Below are 20,192 nucleotides of genomic sequence, written 5' to 3' on the forward strand. Positions count from 1 at the left end.
CCTTGAAAATGGGACAAAATGGTCAGGAGTGATGTGTATTTAGCAGCAAGGGCCTATACAGTCAACAGAGGCCAGCTGAAAGATTTAAAAATGTGCAAGAAGGAAAATTCAGAGATCAATGTTTCAATAAACCAAGCCATGTAGAAAGATATATTTTGGTTACCAACACTACATGTATATGTGGGTTTTACTTTGGGGGGGGGGGGGGGGGGGGGGACATGGTAAAGGAAAAATAGGTAACAGTGACAGAAGGCAGATGGAAGATCCTATTATACCAGAAGTCCATAGCAGGAACGTAGTTTTTGGTAATGTGATGACATTTGATCCAGTTGCCACAGAACCACGCACCTCTCGTTGCATGTGACCAGTGGTGTGCTGGTAGATTTTTAACAGACTCTCTCCCCGGTCCACCTCTATGCCCCCCCCCCCCCCCCTCCCAAAAAAAAAAAAATTGCAGAGCTGGCTATACCTGGGGAGAGCCTGGGGGGGGGGGGGCAGTACATTATCCTCTCCAAGAGAAAAAATTGCTTCCAGGTTCCAATTTAATTCATTTTTAATGTGGGATAAAATGCTATAAATAGAAACTCTGAATGCTGAGCACCTGATTCTCATAACATGTCTTTTTTATAAACCCTTTACCAGGATGAAAAAAAATCTCTGCACCAATATAACAGGGTTAGGGTGTCTCTATAACCAGCCTCTCCAGATGACACACCGATTTAAATATATAACAAATATACTCTACCTATGAAAAGTTATTCCCTTATTACACTTCCTGTGTGTGTGCACAAGCCAGCATGTTTGAAAATTCAGCTTTTTTTTTTTTTTTAATCCTTATCTGTTCCCTTCTCCACTACTGCCAACTCCAGACTTCGCGCCTTCTGTCTCGTTGCACCCTACGCCTGGAATAAACTTCCTGAGCCCATACGTCTTGCCCCATCCTTGGCCACCTTTAAATGTAGACTGAAAGCCCACCTCTTTAACATTGCTTTTGACTCGTAGCCACTTGTAACCACTCGCCTCCACCTACCCTCCTCTCCTCCTTCCTGTACGCATTAATTGATTTGCTTACTTTATTTTTTGTCTATTAGATTGTAAGCTCTTTGAGCAGGGACTGTCTTTCTTCTATGTTTGTGCAGCGCTGCGTACGCCTTGTAGCGCTATAGAAATGCTAATATAGTAGTAGTAGTAAATATAGTGTCCAGTCCTCACCCCACCTCGCCTCTTCGAGACCTTCTCCCGCTTCCCCGGTGAAAATTTATTCCATTATTATACTTCCTCTGTCACATCCGTATTCACAAGCCGGCATGTTTGAAAATTATTTTTTTGAGAACCCTCCCTACAGTCCCCATCCCACCTCCTCCCCGCTCCCCCATATCCCGAGCCACACTGTCCCAGCACGTACCTAAACGCAGGCAGCCACCCTGGTTGTCTAATCTTTTCTTCGGGGCCCAAGCAGGAAAGATCCCCAGTCTTTCCTGCCCACTGCCGGCGCTAACCCTCCACTCATGCCGCATCATCTATAAAATGGCTGCCGAGACTTACAAGGCAGCCTCGCAAGACTTGAAAGTCTCGGCAGCCATTTTTAAAGAGATGCAGCAGTAGAGGGTTGGTGCTGGCAGAAAGACTGGGGATATTTCCTGCCCAGGCCCTGAAGAATCCGTTAGACCACCATGGTGGCTGCCTTAACGGCTTTAGGTATGTGCTGAGACCCACAGCTTGGTGGGGAGGAGAGGTGCTGTGAACCAGCTCACCCTGCCTCAACAACCGGTTCGCAAGATGTCAGAATTAACCGGCTCGTGCAAGCCAGCTCCAGTACACCACTGCTTGTGACTCTAGTGGTGTAATATATGCCATTATTTGCCTTTGTGACTTACCTATGTAGGCAGATCTAGTAGACCAATAAAATTACGATTAAATAAGCATAGCTCATCTGAATTGCAAAGTTGCAAATGTGACATTGCTTGACCATTGTATTCCAATGGCCATTTGTTTTCCCTATATCAGATGGCGGATTATAGGGATGGGAGGGTGGGGATATAGAAAAACTTAATTTGAAAGAATGATGGATCTATTTAAGATACCAAGCATCCCACAGGTTTGAATTTCGAAATTGATTGGTTATTGGTTTGAGCTGAAAGATGATTGTCGGTGATGCAGATTTTTTAGTCGATGTCCTTGCTCCTCAGACGGCATTTTGAAAATGATTTGCTTGGAGTAAGGCCGAGGTGAGACTGAAAAGGTCAATATTGGACCTGTGGCTTCATGCAGGTTTCCAAAACATGGACTATATTGGTGATCCTGAATGAGAGTGAACCATGTGAAAATTATACAAGTTGGTTGTAAGTTTTTAGAAATGTTTTGTAAGAATTATCTGGAATTGTCATCTGTCCAAATGGGATGTGGCTGAGACATTTAACAGGGGAGTTATCCCCATGTGGTGGTAATTGTAGAGGTGTTGGGCTAAGCAGTTTGGATTCTGTACCTGCCCCCATCATTTAGAAGATTGTTTTGACTTGTCAGACATTTCCCTTCGTCTGGGCTTCTTACTCTCCCATTCCAACCAACTTCCCTTCCCCCTGTAACTCTAGGGAGCTGCTGCTTTTTAACAGTTTAGTAATTCCCACTATAATGGGGGACTATAGTCTTTAACACGTTATAAAGGTATCCTATATTTAGGATCAACTAGAAAGAGACCGCTAAGGGGTGAAGGAAGAGTTAAGCATGGTGTAATACAGAAACACATTGTATGTAGTCTGTTGAACTATAGTTGAAGGCAAGAGGCTAGTGAAGTTACTGCATCCTAAATTGTAGCTTTAGACTTTTTTGTACACATTTTGAAACGTATATTTCAAGACTGCCTTGTTCTTTAAATAGGTTACATGGTAGCCAGAATCAAGCTTGGGGATTACCACTTCTATGGCTTTGGTACTGATGTGGACTACGAGACTGCATTTATTCATTATCGAATGGCGTCAGAGCAGCAGCACAGTGCTCAGGCAATGTTTAACCTGGGATACATGCACGAGAAGGGACTGGGCATCAAGCAGGTGAGTAGAACTGCGGGGGGAGGGGGAACTCAGAACACTGACTGAAATTTTGATTTAGGAGAGATTTCATCAAGGGACGGGGATGAATTGCTGATCTGCTGCTAGTGATCTGTAACCGGTTGTTAAAATAATACCTGAAGACTGGAGGGTGGCCAATGTGGTACGGATTTTTTTTTTTTTTTTTTTTTTTTTTTAAGGGTTCCCAGGGTGATCAGGAAATCACAAACCAGTAAGCCTGACTTCAGTGCCGGGCAGAATATTGAACTGTTACAAAGAATAAAATTACAAAACACGTAGACAAATATGGTTTAATTGGGACTGTCGGCATGGATTCAGCCAAGGGAGGTCTTGCCTCACCAATTCATTTCTTTGAAGGCGTGGATAAAGGTGAGCCGGTTGATGTAGTGTATCTAGATTTTCAGATACCTTTTGACAAATTGCCTCCTATCCTATGACTCCTTAATTTTCTCAAGTCTCTCACGTGTTAATGTCTTAATGTGGGTTAGGAATTGTTGTTGGGACAGAAAACAGAGGGTTATGGTTAAATAGCCATTTCTCTCAATGAAGGAGGTGAATAGTGGACTGCCACAGGGCTTTGTACTGGGACTGCTAGTATTTAACATTTTATAAACGATCTGGAAATTGGAATGGCAAGTGAGGTGGTTAAACTTGCAGATGGCATGAAACTTGTTCAAACTTGTAAAAACACATGCGTATTACGAAGAATTCCAGGAAGACAGACTGGGTATCCAAATGGCAGATGAAATTTAATGTGGACAATTGCAAACTGATGCACATTAGGTAGAATAATCCAAGTTATAGTTTTCTGATGCTAGGGTCCACCTTAGGAATCAGCATTCAAGAAAGGCGTGTCATTTTAGTCAATATGCTGACATCTGCCCAGTGTGCGACAGCAGCCAATAAAGCAAACTGGATGCTAGGAATTATTAGGAGAGGGATGCAAAATATGATCAAAAATATTGCCTCTACACTCCATGGTGTGACATCACCTTGAGTATTGCGTTCAGTTCTCCATATCTCAAAAAAAAAGTTCAAAGAAAAGCAACCAGAATGATTAGAGGGGATGGAACTGCTCCCATGTGAGAAAAGGCTAAAGAGGTTAGGGCTCTTCAGCTTGGGAAAGAGACGGCTGAGGGGGGGGGGGGGGGGGGGGGGGGGGGGGAAATATGATAGAGGTTTATAAAATCACGGGGGGTGTAGAGCGGATGGAAGTGAATCTGTTTTTTTCACTCATTCAAAAAGTACAAAGACCGGGGTCATTTAATTGTATGGCAATACTTGTAAAACAGGAGAAAATATTTTTTTCACTCTAAGAATAGTTAGCAGTTAGTATATCTGGGTTTAAAAAGTTTGACAAGTTCCTGGAGGAAAAGTCCATAGTCTGTTGAGGTAACTTGCCCTGGGAATGGTGCTATTAATTGTTTTTGCCAGGTACTTGTGACCTGGATTGGCCACTGCTAGAAGCAAAATACTGGGCTAGATGAACCATTGGTCTGACCCAGTGTGGCTATTAATGTTCTTATGCTCCCTTGAGCTTCTAGCTTAATCAGAGCTGGCTCTGGACTCCTTTTCTTCTAACCTTCATTGCATCTACCTAGGAATTTTTCCACTATGTTGCATCTCCTTCAAACAACCAATAATTGTAGTGATAGTCTTGGCCCATGGGCAACAGACAACTCTAGGTAGTTCCTCCAGGTGACGACCCAGGGTCTGACCAGCTCAAGCACACAAGCCTCGGCTAGAACAGCATCAATGACAGTTTGGGCAGCAGATGGCCTAAGGTAGGAATTGAATCCAGGTCATGCCACCAGGCTGGCTCCACATTTAGTAATTTCCAGTGTAAAAATTTTACCCACTTAATCAGCTGTCTGAAAATTAGCCACCCTGTAGGCAGGGAAATATTCCTAGCAGTAGAGTTAGGGTGTCGGCTTTGCTACAACACATGGACTTCTTATATTTTATAATCCAAGCACCCAAGCTTTAGTCCAAAAAAAAGTGCGAGTGTGTGTTGGGCAATTTTCAAAGTAAAACTACATAGGGGAAGGGGAAATGGGACTTGATATACCGCCTTTCTGAGGTTTTTGCAACTACGTTCAAAGCGGTTTACATATTCAGGTACTTATTTTGTACCAGGGGCAATGGAGGGTTAAGTGACTTGCCCAGAATCACAAGGAGCTGCAGTGGGAATTGAACTCAGTTCCCCAGAAAGTCCACTGCACTAGTAGCCTGCCCTTGCAGATCAGCAACGCGGCCGCACAGGCTTCTGTTTCTGTGAGTCTGACGTCAGACTCACAGAAACAGAAGCCTGCACGGCTGCGTTGGTGATCTGCAAGCACAGGCTTCTACATGGAATGTTGCTAGTGGAATAGCAACATTCCATCTAGAATCTCCAATAGTAGCAACATTCCCATGTAGAATCTCAAATAGGGAAAGGGAAATGGGACTTGATATACCACCTTTCTGAGGTTTTTACAACTACATCCAAATCAGTTTACATATATTCAGGTACTTATTTTGTACCAGGGGCAATGGAGGGTTAAGTGACTTGCCTAGAGTCACAAGGAGCTGCAGTGGGAATCGAACTCAGTTCCCCAGGATCTAAATCCACTGCACTAACCACTAGGCTACTCCTCCACTAGCAACATTCCATGTAGAAGTCGGCCCTTGCAGATCACCAATGTGGCCGCGCAGGCTTCTGCTTATGTGAGTCTGACGTCAGACTCACAGAAACAGAAGCCTGCAGCGATGCCTTGTACATGGAATGTGGACTAGTGGAATAGCCAACATTCCTGTAGAATCTCCAATAGTAGCAACATTTCATCTGGAATCTTAAATAGGGAAAGGGAAATGGGACTTGATATATCGCCTGTTCTGAGGTTGTTGCAAACGAAACATTCAAAGCGGTTTTACAAATATATTCAGGTACTTTATTTGTACCAGGGGCAATGGAGGGTGAAGTGACTTGCCCAGAGTCACAAGGAGCTGCAGTGGGAATCGAACCCGGTCTCCCAGGATCAGTCTGCTGCACTAACCCCTAGGGCTACTCCTCCACTGGACTTTGTAGGTATGCAGGCAGTATGAAGAACATTGAGCATGATTATGCTTTACCACATTTCTCTACTGATTTCACAAATAAGACAGAGGACTGTAAAGCTGGAAGCGAACGATTGACATGCTACTGTTTGTGAATGGGTTGGATAATGTCTTTTATTGGAATATCAGTGATCTTATTTTGTAATTGTGTAGTTTGATTTTGAGAAGTCAGCACTCAAATCTTGTTATATCTGGGTATTGACTGACTCTCTTGTAATTCTATCACTGCAGGATATCCACCTTGCCAACGCTACTATGACATAGGCAGCTGAAGCCAGCCCAGATGCCCAGGTTCCTGTCTTTCTGGCGCTTTGTAAACTTGGAATGGTTTACTCCCTGCAATACGTACATAATACCAATGTGAGTAATGGTGAAAGTAATGAATCCCTGCATCTCTCCTGCTTTCCAGAGACACTGAGCATAAATGCTTCCCTGCCAAACGTTCTGCCCTTAATGAGCCCAGGCTTACTTTTCAATGATGGGCTGTTGATCCTCAATTACTGTAAACTTTGTTCTCTCCACTGTGGGGGTAACTTAAGCCTTTATTATAAAACAGTATTTTATGAACAGAAGTAGGCACTTTGTGAACCCACTCTTATGCAATTTGGTAAGTATATGGTAGCAATGCATAGTGTGTATGTTGCATGGTGGTCCTGATTGCAAAGTACAAGCCTGTGCTGTAAAATCTGCATGTAATTTTGCATAGTTAGGCAGTTTTAAATCTACTTTCTGGTGGTGTATTGTATAAAAGCACGTAGGTTCATATATGAAATCGTCTTCCCTGCCTAGACACCGTTATAAATAGCTGGTCTTTGTGTCCTGTATCTTTTGTTGCCTCTCCTGTGGACTTCTTGGGCTACTGAGAAAAATATTTTTATATAGAGATCAACATGCTACTGTAAGGGAACTCCATGTTATGAATATCAGAATGTATATTTGCATTGTTCATGCCTTCCAGCAGGTGGGAGCCTGAGAACGCCCAACTCTCATAAGAGCCTGGCTAGCTAAAGATGGTTTCAGTAGACTCCAGACAAGTGGTGAATCCCTTCAGTCCTTACTATTTTCCTTTTTTTTTTTTTTTCCTCTCTCTTCCGGAGATTTAAAAAAAAAAATTTGTGAAATCAGTGTTGGGGGGGGGGGGGGGGGGGTTGTCACTGCAGTGTTACTTTTAGTTGCTGAGGCCCATGGAGGTACTTGAGCAAGCCTCAGGGATGTCCCTCCCCCATCGCGCCTCCTGATTTGGCTTTGTGCAGTCGGCAGCCTGGCTTAATTCAGTGGTTCAAGGATGCGCCACCATCTGCAAACCTTAGTAGAAGGGAGTTTTGGCTGACTTCAGATGAGGTCTCAGCTCATGGAGCTTGGGAGATCCCCCACCAGCTACAGCAAGGGTCGGGAACTAGTGGTTAGACATGCTAGGGCCCTGGATAGAAAATAAAGCACCCCCCCCCCCCCCCCCCCCAGTTCCCTCTCTTCACTGCCTTCCCTCCAGTCTTCTCACCTACCATTAACAATCACACTGACAGACCCTTACCAAGGGATCACAAATTAGAAATAAAAATTTGTATGCAAAAACTGAACTTGGAACCTTGCCACATACTGCAACAGTGGAGAAATGTCTCGTTTTCTACTGAACACAATTAAATGACATCTGCTATGCACGTTTCAACAAGCTAACATATTTCAGTTAAATTCAAAATAAAATGCCTTTTTTCCTTTGGTCACTTTTTTTCCATTTTGGTTCTGGTTCCTCTCTTCACCCTTCCTGTCTTCTGTTAATTCTTTTCATAAGCTGCTTCATTTCTTTTCTCCACTCTCATTGCATTCCCTCACGACACTTTCCTCGGACATTGATCTTTCCATTTTAGCCCTTTCCTTTTTTTTTTTTTTTTTTTTTTCTTTCCTTCTCTGTCCACCAAGATTTCACCCTCTAACCCCTTTCCTTTTTACTTTTCAGATGCCTATCAGGTTTCCATCTCCTTCCACCCACTAGCTCTCCTATTCCCCCATCTCGATCCTTCCCCAGTCTTCCATTCCCTTCCATCTTCAATCTGCTCCCCATTATCATATTTCTACCCCCTGTAATCACTTTCCTCCTCTTGTTCATTTCCTTACCCCTCCCACATGGTTCCATCATCCGTGTCTTCCTCCTTCCAACCCTTCTAGCCCAGCATTAGCTTCCTCTTTCTCCTTGCCCCACACCTTCCAGCATCTTCATGTCCCTTCTCTTTCAATCTTGCCCCTTCCCCTGGGGGCAAGCATTTCGCCCTCTTTCCGCCTCCTCCCATACTCCAGTATTTCTCCCTCTCTCTTCTACCCCTGGATCCAACATCTCCCTCCTTTCCCCTCCTGTGCAGCATCTCTCCTTCCTTCTCCTCCACCCTCATGTTCAACATCATTCCCTCTTTTTCCTCTTCCTATCTGTTCCATTGTCCACCATCTCTCACCCTTGCATCCCAAGTCTAACATCTCCCCCCCCCCCCCACCCCCACCCCACCACCCCCCCCCCCCCCCAATGCAGCATTTCTTTCTCCCTCCACCCCCATGTCCAACACTTCTCCTTCCTCCAACACTTCTTTTTTTTTATCCTTCACCCCTGCTGTGCTGCATCTCTCCTTCCCTCCCCACCCTACATCCAACAATATCCTACTACATGTCAGCAATGATCCCTCTTCTAACCTGCCCATGCAGCATCCCTCCTTCTCCCACCCCTGATACACACACACACCTCCTCCAGCCCTGCTTATGTTCAAAGGATGCAGGTTTAGTTTTATCAGCTTCTGGTCAGATTGTGGAGGTTAGAGGTGGCACACATGACTCTTTTGAGCAGTTTCCAATGTAATCAGAAGGCGATAAATCTTTTAAAATATGCCTCAGCCACTGTACAATGGCAGCATTGTAATGGCCAACTCTGGGCTTCATGAGTAGCTGGTTCCAGAAGAACCCAAGAACTGTTGTCTAGGCTAAATGAGGAGGTCCTGCATAATTGGGGGAAAACCCTCAGGTGACTTGCAAGGGCAGGGATTGCTCTTTAATTATTTCTCATTTATAACTCACTTTTCCTTTGGAACTACAGTAACCCAATGATCAGGAGAAAACTGAAAGCCAAAAAAAAAAAAAAACTTCACAACCAGTACCCAGAATTATGGCATTTTGAGCGGAGCAGATTGCTGCTAACCTTATTACATTCTTCTTTTCAGGTGAAGGATATCTTCTCCCAGGTTGATATGGACCAACTTCTGGGGCCTGAATGGGACTTGTACCTCATGACCATCATTGCATTGCTACTAGGTACTGTGATAGCCTACAGGCAGAGACAACACCAGGTAGTCCCCCGGCCAGCAGCCCAGGTTCAGCATCCAGCTCAAGCACACCAAGAGCCTCAGCCAGAACAACAGCAGCACGAGCCCCAGCAGCAGTGAGAAACTGAATTCCCCTTCCCAGATCATTATGGTCCTGCTGATTTAGGATGAACAATTCCCAGGTCTTCATGAGGGAGAAAAAAACTCCTTCAGTTCATTCTGCTGCTTGGTTAGATGCCTTTATCAGGTCAAAAATACGTACTTCTTAATGAGACTATGCTGAATTTTTCAGCAATGTGTTGGAATGAGACTGTTCACTGGCTTTTCTAATTCTTCAATGAAACGTGTGTGCAGTTTTGCAAGCAACGCCTGTGTGGTTACCTTGCACAGCCCTTCTCTTCCAGAGTGCAAGGGTCTTTGGATTTTCTGTTTGTGCGGGCTTCGTTTACAGCCCATGGGAACTGATCAACCATGTCAAATCAAATAAAAGACTTCCTGAGACCAGATGCTGTGTTTTGGTCTAAGAAAAATTAAGTCAGCCAGTGCGTAGCTGATGCAGGGTCTCTTATTCCATTCTTTTATTTTGTTGTAGCTGGTTGTTTCAGCATTTTACATGTTTGCAGTCGCTGCCTTCTGTAGCTCTGCTAAAGTAACCAGTCCATGAAGAAATGTTGCTTCTGCCAAGGTGAAATGTCATCAGTCTCGCAAGGCATTTCTGTAGCGGGCGTACCATGAGAACAGCTTGCGTACAGAGGAGCTGTAGTGGACAGGTGAATTTTTTTTTTGCCAGAGTCCAGGAGAGGATTGAGTTTTTTCTGAAGTTCAGAAGACTATAAAGAGTGGTTAAAATAGCTGGAGATAAAACAGAATTGACTTGGCTAAGGCCAATGGAGTTGGATAGTAGGACATTAATACCCCCCCCCCCCAAACAAAATCAATATTGTATTAGATTATCAATATCAGCCAGAAGAGACCATCCCCAGCTCATAGTTGAGACCCTGGGGTTGAAAGTCTGTCAAAAAAGCAAGAATGTGTTTAAAAAGAAAAATTCACTTTCTATAATAGCAGGATAGGGTGGGGGAAAAAAAAGTAAAATATCTTCCACTCTACGTATGCATTTTTAAAAAAAATGGCAAAGTAGTATTTCCTCATAGGAATATAGGTCGTGTGCACTGTAGTACAGCAAGTCAGTGATGTAAGACGGTAAGTCCCAGCTCTGGTCCTTGTGAGCTGCCAGTTGGTCTGCTTTTCAAGACATCTGCACTCTGTAGTCATTAAACTTGTGATCTATGAGGCATATTTGGTTATCCTAAAAATTGAGAGCCATAAGGACCAGTATCAGGAATTTCCAGAGTCTGGTAAGGGTGGAGAATGTTGAACTGGGAGGTTGAGGCAGTGCCTGTGTGTACTTCAGACATACTATATCTTGCACATGTCAATTTGTCCATCTGAAAGTGAAAGATAACTTGTTTGCTAACAACTGAAATCACAATCCTTGACGTAACTGAATAGTAACAAAGGAGACTGTCACTGGAGATCAGAGCTATCCCCTGTGAAAGGGAGGCTGCAGAGAAGAAAGTAATTTTCTAACTTTTCCGATAATGAAAATTGTGGGAAGAAAAAATATAGTTTGTGCTACCGGTGTATACAGAAACTTTCTCCCTCGTGATGGCTTCACATAGCAGGTCTCTAGTTATGAGGCTCAGTAGTCTTTCAAGTAGTGATAGCAGCCTATTAAAAAAAATAAAACAAAAAAAACTAATCACTTGTATAACCAGGGTCTCCTTTTTGTATTTCTTTCCTTTCAAGACATGCAAAAGTTTTATAATCTAGGTGCCTACAATTGCTCACATAACTGTGTAGAATACTGGCTCTTTCAAATGCTATTCTACAGATACCCACTTACATAGCATTTATTTGCAGGGTGAACATACACATGGGTAGAGCATGGATAGGGCGTCTATGTACTCCCATCTAATTACAGAATATAATTTCTCCAAGGATAAGTAGGATGCGATAACAGCCATACTTTGGTCAGACCAGCTATACTGGGTCAGACCAATCTTGCTTCCAACAGTGGCTAATCCAGGTCACAAGTACCTGGAAGAAATCCAAATAGTAGCAACATTCCATACTACCAATTCAAGGGAAAGCAGTGGCTTCCCCCATGACCATCTCAATAACTGACTATGGACTTTTCCTCCAAGAACTTGTCCAAACCACTTTTTTTTTTTTTTTTTTTTCTTTTAAACCCATTTATGCTAAATGCTGTTATCACATCCTCCGGCAATGAGTTCCAGAGCTTGACTATTCTTTGGAAAAAAGAAATTCCTCCTATTTGTTTTTAAAGTATTTCCATTTAACTTAATTGCATGTCCCCTGGTCTTTTGTACTTTTTGAAAGAGTGATAAATTCACTTTTCCTGTTCTGCACCACTCAGGACACCAGGAAAAGGGAATGTCTCTAGCCCCTCAGGAAAATGTCCCTGGAGGCCCCAGGCCTGACCAGGGTGATAGTCGTGCAAGGCATCCAGAGACTCTGATACTACAAAATGGTGTGGTAAATCTATACAAACAAAAGGTGACACTATATAAAAATCCACTACTGTGTGTTGTAATTTTAATAATAAAATCCCTCAAACCTTGACTCAAGGTTTTAGGTTAATGGGTATATTTGCCGTTGATTAGTCTCTATCATCGGGATACATAAACTTCTTTTTTTTGTAATCAATTTTCTAAAGTGCTCAACACTGTGATTCATGGTTAGCATTAAATGACTTGAATTTAGACTATGCAAGCTATCAGAAAAGCGCCAGTGAAATATAGCAACAATGTATAGTGAAACGGTGAGCCCCGTTGGGCATTAATGATTAAGCTAAGTAACAGCATTTTTTTGGTTGATAGTTTAGCATCATGATTTTGATATAGGGTAAAGCAACCTCCACTAGTAGCCTTTACATACAAGTGGAGTTTTTTGTCCAGTGATTAAAACGGAGTCAAAACAACGTTGGCATTGAGTGCATTTTGCACATTGTTGCCTAACGGTGACTATTGAGGTCTTTCTCCACTATAAAGAAAAAAAAGTAACGCTACGCCTTTACCACACATTCTCTAACTCTTGGGTTAGCTTAGCTTTTTTTCAGCTCAGTTACCATTACTTTTTGTTAACTGTGCTGAAAATTGTCCAGTATTTTCTGTATTTCCACCCTTATGTCATTTCCTCTTTAGGTGGAACTGTAGGGTTTAAGGTGGTTCTGATTGAGGGAGTATTTTTAAGGGAAAGGGGCAGAGTCCTATTGGCTCACTCAGTGAATAATCTCAAATTTTTTTTGTACATATCTGCCACATTTAGGCTTTTATACTTTACACTAGCCAGATGTAACTGCAGGTACTTAACTGTTACACCTACCAATACAGGGTTATGCTAGTATTCTGTAATGAAACATAGGTGCCCAGGTTCATTATAGAAAAAGCTTTCATCACACAGCCTGTGAGCACCAAAAGCGAGGTGCCCCATTCTAGAATTTCCTCCTTAGGAAGAGAAACGTTCGGAAGTTTTACCAAACTACTTTCCAGTACAAAAATCATACTTGTAATATAAAGTATAAATACAGCATGATGTGAGGATTAGACTCTAGCAGGAACTCTTAATATAGCCACTTTTACTATGGGCCTCTCTCTCGTCCACCAAAATCTGTAGAAGCTCTGTAAAATGTATGTTGTACTAAAAAAAAAAAAAAAAAAAAAAAGGGAAACCTAAGGAGGAAACTACAGAGCCAAGATTTGGGGCATATTGATAATTTGAGGAGTTTACTGCTGTGTTGTAATATATGTTCACCATATGGGCTGTAAGCTTAGATCTCCTTTGCATATAATTGCCTCCATATCCAGGGTCAACCTAACCATTAAAGACAAGGCAGTTGCCTAAGATAGTAGCTTCCATGGAGGTCAGTAAAGACCAGCTAAACTTAAAACAATAGGTCCTGACAGCTGGGTGCTGCAGCCTTAAGGGCCTGAAAGTCACTCTGTTCAAAAAGGCATACCCTACTTAAATTCCTGAACCCAGCAACATGATGAATGGAGTGGAGGAGTGGCCTAGTGGGTAGGGTGGTGGACTTTGGTCCTGAGGAACTGAGTTGGATTCCCACTTCAGGCACAGGCAGCTCCTTGTGACTCTGGGCAAGTCACTTAACCCTCCATTGCCCCATGTAAGCCGCATTGAGCCTGCCATGAGTGGGAAAGTGCGGGGTACAAATGTAACAAAAATAAATAAACCAAAGAATGTAATGGACATAACGTAATTCTTCCTGTATATGATTCCCTAATATTTGTTCCACATGAACCCTATTCTACCATAACATTGTGTAACTATTTATACTGGAATTGGCGAACGCCCCTACGGTACTATTGTAAGCCACATTGAGCTTGCAACTAGGTGGGAAAATGTGGGATTCAAATGTAACAAAATGGGGAGGGGACATGGGATATTAGTTTGAAGGTTTGCCTGTGGTAGCCACCCTTGTACTGGCTACCACAGAAAAACCTATAAATATTCATTGGAAAAAATTCTTTTAATAGATAACTCATTGATAGGTCCAGATATGAGTCTCCTCTCTCTCTGCTGATAGACCTGTTAGTAGGAAATGTGAGTTTTACAGATCCTAATCAGATGAGTACTTATGGGCACTTATATGATCTGTAAATCACTTTGCTCTTAAGATAATTGTATACAAATGGGAAATATTCTCCTTACTGTTCCTGGCACTTATGCTGGTGTGTGTGTGTTGTGCAGTGTGTTTGCCTCCAAGCCTATGCTTTGCATGCAGTGCACTTTGGATGATAAGGGAGCATTAGTTTAATATCTTGCCTGGGTTTGGAGTGTAACTATAGCCTCTGTCATCACATGCTCTAGTCTAATTTCCTCATTCACGTCACCCAGGGGTAACAGACTTGTACATTAGTGGCAAAATGGTAACCTGACACCAGTGTGCAAAAGCTAAACATCCCAACAGCAATTGTGTAATATAGTTGTAATTACTGCGTAATCCTAGTAGCGCTTTAGAAATGTGTAATTGTGTAATTACTACTTGACATGTCTAATGCCAGGTCTTCTCAACTGTGGTGCTTGAGGTTCACAGCAATGGTGGTTTCAAGAGTAACCAAAATTATATGAATGTATTCCTTGGAGCAAGGGTATGCCAGACTAGCTCTTGTATATTTGTTGTGGACATCCTGACTCTATAACCACTTTTGTGATCCTGAAGAAGTTGAAACCCCCCCCCCCCCTCGATTATTACTATTTAGAATCGTATTCGTTTACCTCTTAAAGGCTGTGAAATCTCATCTATCCTAGTCACCTCACCAGGCAGTGGTGTTATCACATCAGTGCTTCCCAATCTACGCTTGACCCCATTTTAGCACTTAAATTTATATGACCCTAGGTGGTGATGCTGAGCATTACAGCAGATCGGCATCTCCTCCTTTTCTTCATCTACCTCTTCTCCCACATTCAGTGCAGGAAGACTGTAGCAGGTAGCAAAGGACACTCTTGGCCACAGCAGAAGACCCCTCCCCCAGGGGAGATAAAAAAAGGGATCTCTCCAGCAGCCCTGCCTCCCAATTGCTTGCAGCTTCATACGGGGTGGTGTCACTCCCTGCTGCAGCACAAGGCTTACAGGTCCCAGACTGCTACTTAGCCCTAACACTTCCCAGGCATCCAGGGGTCTCTTTGGCACCCTGCGTGTCTTGGATGTGTTGGCTACTTTAGCCTCTCTTGATCTCAAGGATGCCTAAACCCATAGCCTCGTGCATCCTTGCCACTGACAGTATCTCTTTCATGTTTCTCATGAGGAATGATTGTAGCAAGGGAGTTCATCTTGAACTTCTTCCTTTCCCAGAAATAAGTTAAGATTGCGTAGGACTGATGGGTTGAAGACCTCTAGATTTCTTTGGGATGAGGAAGAACCTGAAGTAGAAGCCTATCACTTGTGGAGGGCAGTGGGGAGGAAGAGGAACTCTTTGACTACCTCATTGAGGCTGTGTTTCTAGCTCCATTTTCAGAATGGGAAGGTAGTGATGTGGAAGGATATTTTCAATGCCCTTTGTAAGTCCTTAAGTGCTTTTGAAAATGAGCCCCATAGGGTCCTGAAGTGGGAGACCTGTGGAGGAAGTTGTGACCCTGGCTGATGGTACTGAGGGTCTGACTGTCAAGTGCTGATTGTTGCAGACCAGCAGTTGTAGCAGTATGAAGTTTAAGCACAAGCACCCGAAATGACCATGTTGTGCCTTAAAAGCTGCTTCAGGCGTAAGACTACAGGGGATTCTAAACACATCTGCCTAGTTGTTGGGCTCTGATTCCACTGACTTGTGGAGGAGAAGTGCTGCTCTGCAATCAGCCCAACACCTTGGAAGGTGTGTTTAGAATCCCCTGTAGTCAGTGGCGTACCAAAGTGGGGGCGGTCCGCCCCGGGTGCACGCTGCTGGGGGGGGGGGGGTGCTGCGTGGCTGTGGGCTCTTCGTTTTCATGCTCCCTCTGCCCCGGAACGGGTTACTTCCTGTTCCGGGGCAAAGGGAGCATGAAAACGAAGAGCCGGCAGGCACGTGGCACCCCCCTCCCCCCAGCGGCGTGCACCGGGGCGGGGGGGTTTGCCGTTGGATCGGGGTTTTTTGCCTGCTGGGGGGGGGGGGTGTTCTGCTGTTCCAGACGGGGGCGCTGCACATCGGCGATCCGCCCCGGGTCTCAGCCCCCGTAGGAACGCCACTGCCTGTAGTCTTAGCCCTGTTGCAGTTTTTTTTTTTAAGGTGAAAAATGGCCACGTTGGGTGCTTGAATTTAAACTTCAAACTCTTAACACTGCTGCTCTGTTCCACTTGTCTGTTTGCTGTTCACAAATCACTGCCGCCTCGCGCTTCTGAAGGGGGATTGTTGGCCAGAGGGGACTGAACTGGAGAAACTTGCCCCCTACTGCCACCATGTCAAAAAGTAGGATTAGGCTTGAGGATGGCAGCTATTGTGCCTGCTGGCTGTTTGCTTTCAAGCCTCAGGCTGACACTAGATAAGGGTGATGCATGAAGCATCACTGTGAGTAGAACTGGTGCAAGCACTGTCAGTGAAAGTTCTGTAGGAGAATTGTGCAGGTCTGGAAGCCAAATTGTACTTTCCAAAAGACAGAATGCAGCCACCTCTGCAGGCCTTTGTCATGTTCTTGTCTCTGGTTACGAGAACATTGTAATCACTGTCCACATAGTCCCTTTTGGAAGACTCCAGCCAGCAAATGCCACTGTAGCCAAAAGCTTCAACCTCTTCCAAGACCCATCCCTCTGCCAGGGCCTCTCAAATGCTTCCTCAAGCAGCTTCTAGCTTGTAAATGAACTGAGCAGCCTGAGGTCAGGTTCCATCTAGGAAATAATAGTGGGGGTCAGCTGAGGTTGGTTCAGGAACATAAAAGCATTTACTTTATAGTAAACAGAAGTAGCCAGAAAGGGGAAAAGTGTGTTGATTTAGTTTTTTGTCTTGCTGCATTGTGTGTGTGTGTTGGAATAACAGTCTCATCATTTCATAACCTGGTTATGATAGGGTAAGGGGTGCTGCTCCTTCCTAACTTAGGGGCTGATGCACTTATGTCCCTGGAAAGAACTGCTGTTTCTTTCCATACCGGTAAAAATGACTGATGAGGAACTAGCGGGTGACTCGCTAAAGAAGATACATGCAAATGAGCTGCATGGACTTTTACCGTGCAGCTTGGGCAGTGAAAACAGCGGTGCATATCACAGCCACTTGATAAGCATGGCTGCTATGTGCATGCCCTGGTGATTTATTTTTGCAGGGAATATTGCATGTGTGTAAGGGAAAAACAACATCCTAGATCCATTCACTGTGAATAATGAAGGTTGTGGGCCACTGTAAATAAAAATTAAAATGGCTAGGTTTAGCCCTGTCCATCTCACTTCCTTTGCAGCCCCAGTAGTCCTGGCATCCTGTAGTGCCAGCTGTCCCATGGAGAGCCAGAGACCCTCATCAGCCAGATTATCTTCTAGCTGAGTTCAGGGGCGTAGCTGCTATGGGGCCATGGGGACCTGGGCCCCTGTAAATTTGGCCCTGGACACCCCTGCCGACGCCCCTCTCAACCCCCCCCCCAATCTGCTGTCGCCCTCTGTACCTTTGCTGGCGGGGGACCCAACCCCCGCCAGCCAAAGTCTTCTTCCTGCGTTTGGTTTCTTCTGAGTCTGACGTCCTGCTGCACATACAACGTGCAGGACGTCAGACTCACAGAAACAGAACAAAGCCTTGCGCCGGAAGACGAGGACCTCACTGGCTGATCTGCAAGGCTTCATTCTGTTTCTGTGAGTCTGACGTCCTGCACGCTGTATGTGCAGCAGGATGTCAGACTCAGAAGAAACCTTACCGAACGCAGGAAGAAGACTTCGGCTGGCGGGCGTTGGGTCCCCCACCAGCAAAGGTACAGAGGGCGACGGATGGCGGGCGGGTCGAGAGGGGGGTCAAACTTGTTGGAGGGGGTGCTGGCGGCGGCAGGGGCTGTCGGCGATGGCAGCAGGGGGGTGTCAGGGATGGCGCCGCGGGGGGGGGGCTAAAATGTGCCCCCTGACTTCGGCTTTGGCCCCCTCTACCGCTGAAGGCCAGATACGCCCCTGGCTGAGTTCCTCAGTAGTGTGACAGAGTGCATACTTTCTATTTTCCTTTCTGCTGCGTCCTGCCTATAGGCAGTGTAACTTTTCTTGACTGTTAGCAGCACCCAGCAATGGAAGGTGGCTGAGTCATCACCTTGGCAGGTCCGATTGGAAGTGAGAGTTTTCAATGAAGAATCTGGGAGGTGTTTATGAAGGCAACAGTACGAGGATTGAGGGATGCGGCTTGACAAGAAACTGCTGAACTCATGCTCTGCAAGATTTCAACTATTCAGTTTATCAAATTTAAATGGTCTTAAAGGGTCCCTGTAAGAAACAGACCAGTAGGTGGGGCAATAGCCAGGATAAGTAAGTAACTGGGACCTGAGGTGGATGTGCAGTTAGGACCAGTCTGTTTAAGTCAGCTCAGCTGCTTCTACCACAAGAGAAGGCAAGACAGATGAAAGACGCGCAGTGGGAAAGAATACAGAACAAGCAGAGAGAGCCCTCACCTACCCCCTGGCCTCCTCTCAAGCAACACTGTCCAGTACCAGCGTCCTCCCAATATAGAAATTGCCTCGTCAGATTACTGCTGTACTGCTACTGTAGCTACTGACCTCCTGTAAAAATTTTGTCATAAAAGGCAGGGGTTGCGGCCTGCATTTCTGGGAAACGGCCGTGCATCGCTCAGAATGCACATTTGAATGGTAATCAGTTCATTTAAATAACTTTGAATACCATTTCCGTTGTCTGCTGCCACGTACGGAAAACAACCCGCAGAATCCCTTTGTGCATCTCCCGCTGAATAATGTGCTTGCTAAACCGGTCAAAAAAGCACATTGTTGGTCTGGTAAGTTTAAGGCATCTTCCCTTCAATGACTAATCTTAGGCCCCGGTAGCGAATCGCTAACAGCCAGCAATGTACAAAGGGGATTGTATGCAGGTGAGCTGCATGGATCCCTCTTTGTGCATCCTTGCTGTCCAAATCCATTGGACAGCTCCGATGCACTGGACCTCCCTGACTCCACACTTTTTAACAAATTTACCCTGGTGGTCCAGTGGACCCTGACCAAACCAGTCTTTTTTCCAGTGGACCATGACCACCTCCCACAACCACCTGTGACAACACAAACCTTTTTTTTTTTTTTTTTAATTTCCATGGTGGTCCAGTGGACAGAACCCCTTCCCCTGTGTGTGCACACACACACCCCCTCCCATACCTGACCCCCACCCTGCCCCTCCCTGTACCTTTACAACAAGGTGGAGGCTGGAGGGCAGGAGCAATGGCTACTCCCTCCTGCCTTGGGCCCACACAGAACGAAATGGCTTCTCCTCTCCGACAGCTGCAGAACAGCTGTAAAATTTGCTTGTTAAATTAGGGATGCTCTGGAGCTGTGCGTTCCCTGGCATACACATTAGATTACTAATGAGCTCATTGTAATACATTTGCATAGGGTTCTCGGCTGCTAATGGCACACAGAGCCACAGAAAACCCATTTGTGCATTCCTAGCTACATAAACCAGTCTAAAGCAAACGTTAACAGCAGGTATGCTTTGTACATCTGGCCCTTAGTCTGGAACCCTGCGATTAAACTTTTTCTCATCTTATACTGTTTCTCTTTAGTCCAGATTGCTGGCATGTTGAATTAGGACTATATTTCACCACACTGCTAGTATAGCAGCCCTCTTATATGTAAGTTGAGGGGCTGAGCGCTTGTGAATTTATTATAAAGTACGTTTGTCATAGTAGAAAGACTGCTATAAAACAATGGAATTATTTTTAAAATACAACTTTCATTTATAACAAACTTTGTTGGTATATAATTTTAATTCTATGGGGTGTGGTGCTTATAAGTGACCTTCATCGTCCAAGCCAAGTCACAATTATAAAGCTTCTGTGGTAGGTTTGGCTATTTTTAGCTATATAAAAGCTATATCCTGTGCAATCTATTTTTATTCTCATAGTGGAAATGTTGTTTAAAGACTTTTCCTGCAGTCTTGTCAGGTAAAATGAATGTATTGTCAAAGTGACATCTAGGAAGTAGGTTCTGTGCACGACTGACCCCTCAGACCCACAACTGATTTAAATTGTAAACTGTCTCTAGC

The 20,192-nt window shown here is 44.5% G+C and overlaps 1 long non-coding RNA gene across 1 annotated transcript; it reads left to right on the plus strand.

Annotated features, from left to right (window-relative positions):
- Positions 1-2,881: 2,881 nt before the first annotated feature.
- Positions 2,882-9,967, plus strand: LOC115477485. Its single transcript, XR_003943336.1, has 3 exons — positions 2,882-3,050; positions 6,396-6,524; positions 9,362-9,967. It is a non-coding gene; the product is annotated as an uncharacterized LOC115477485 (long non-coding RNA).
- Positions 9,968-20,192: the final 10,225 nt, after the last annotated feature.

This window comes from Microcaecilia unicolor, chromosome 9 (assembly GCF_901765095.1).
Source record: "Microcaecilia unicolor chromosome 9, aMicUni1.1, whole genome shotgun sequence".
Classification (NCBI taxonomy): Eukaryota; Metazoa; Chordata; class Amphibia; order Gymnophiona; family Siphonopidae; genus Microcaecilia; species Microcaecilia unicolor.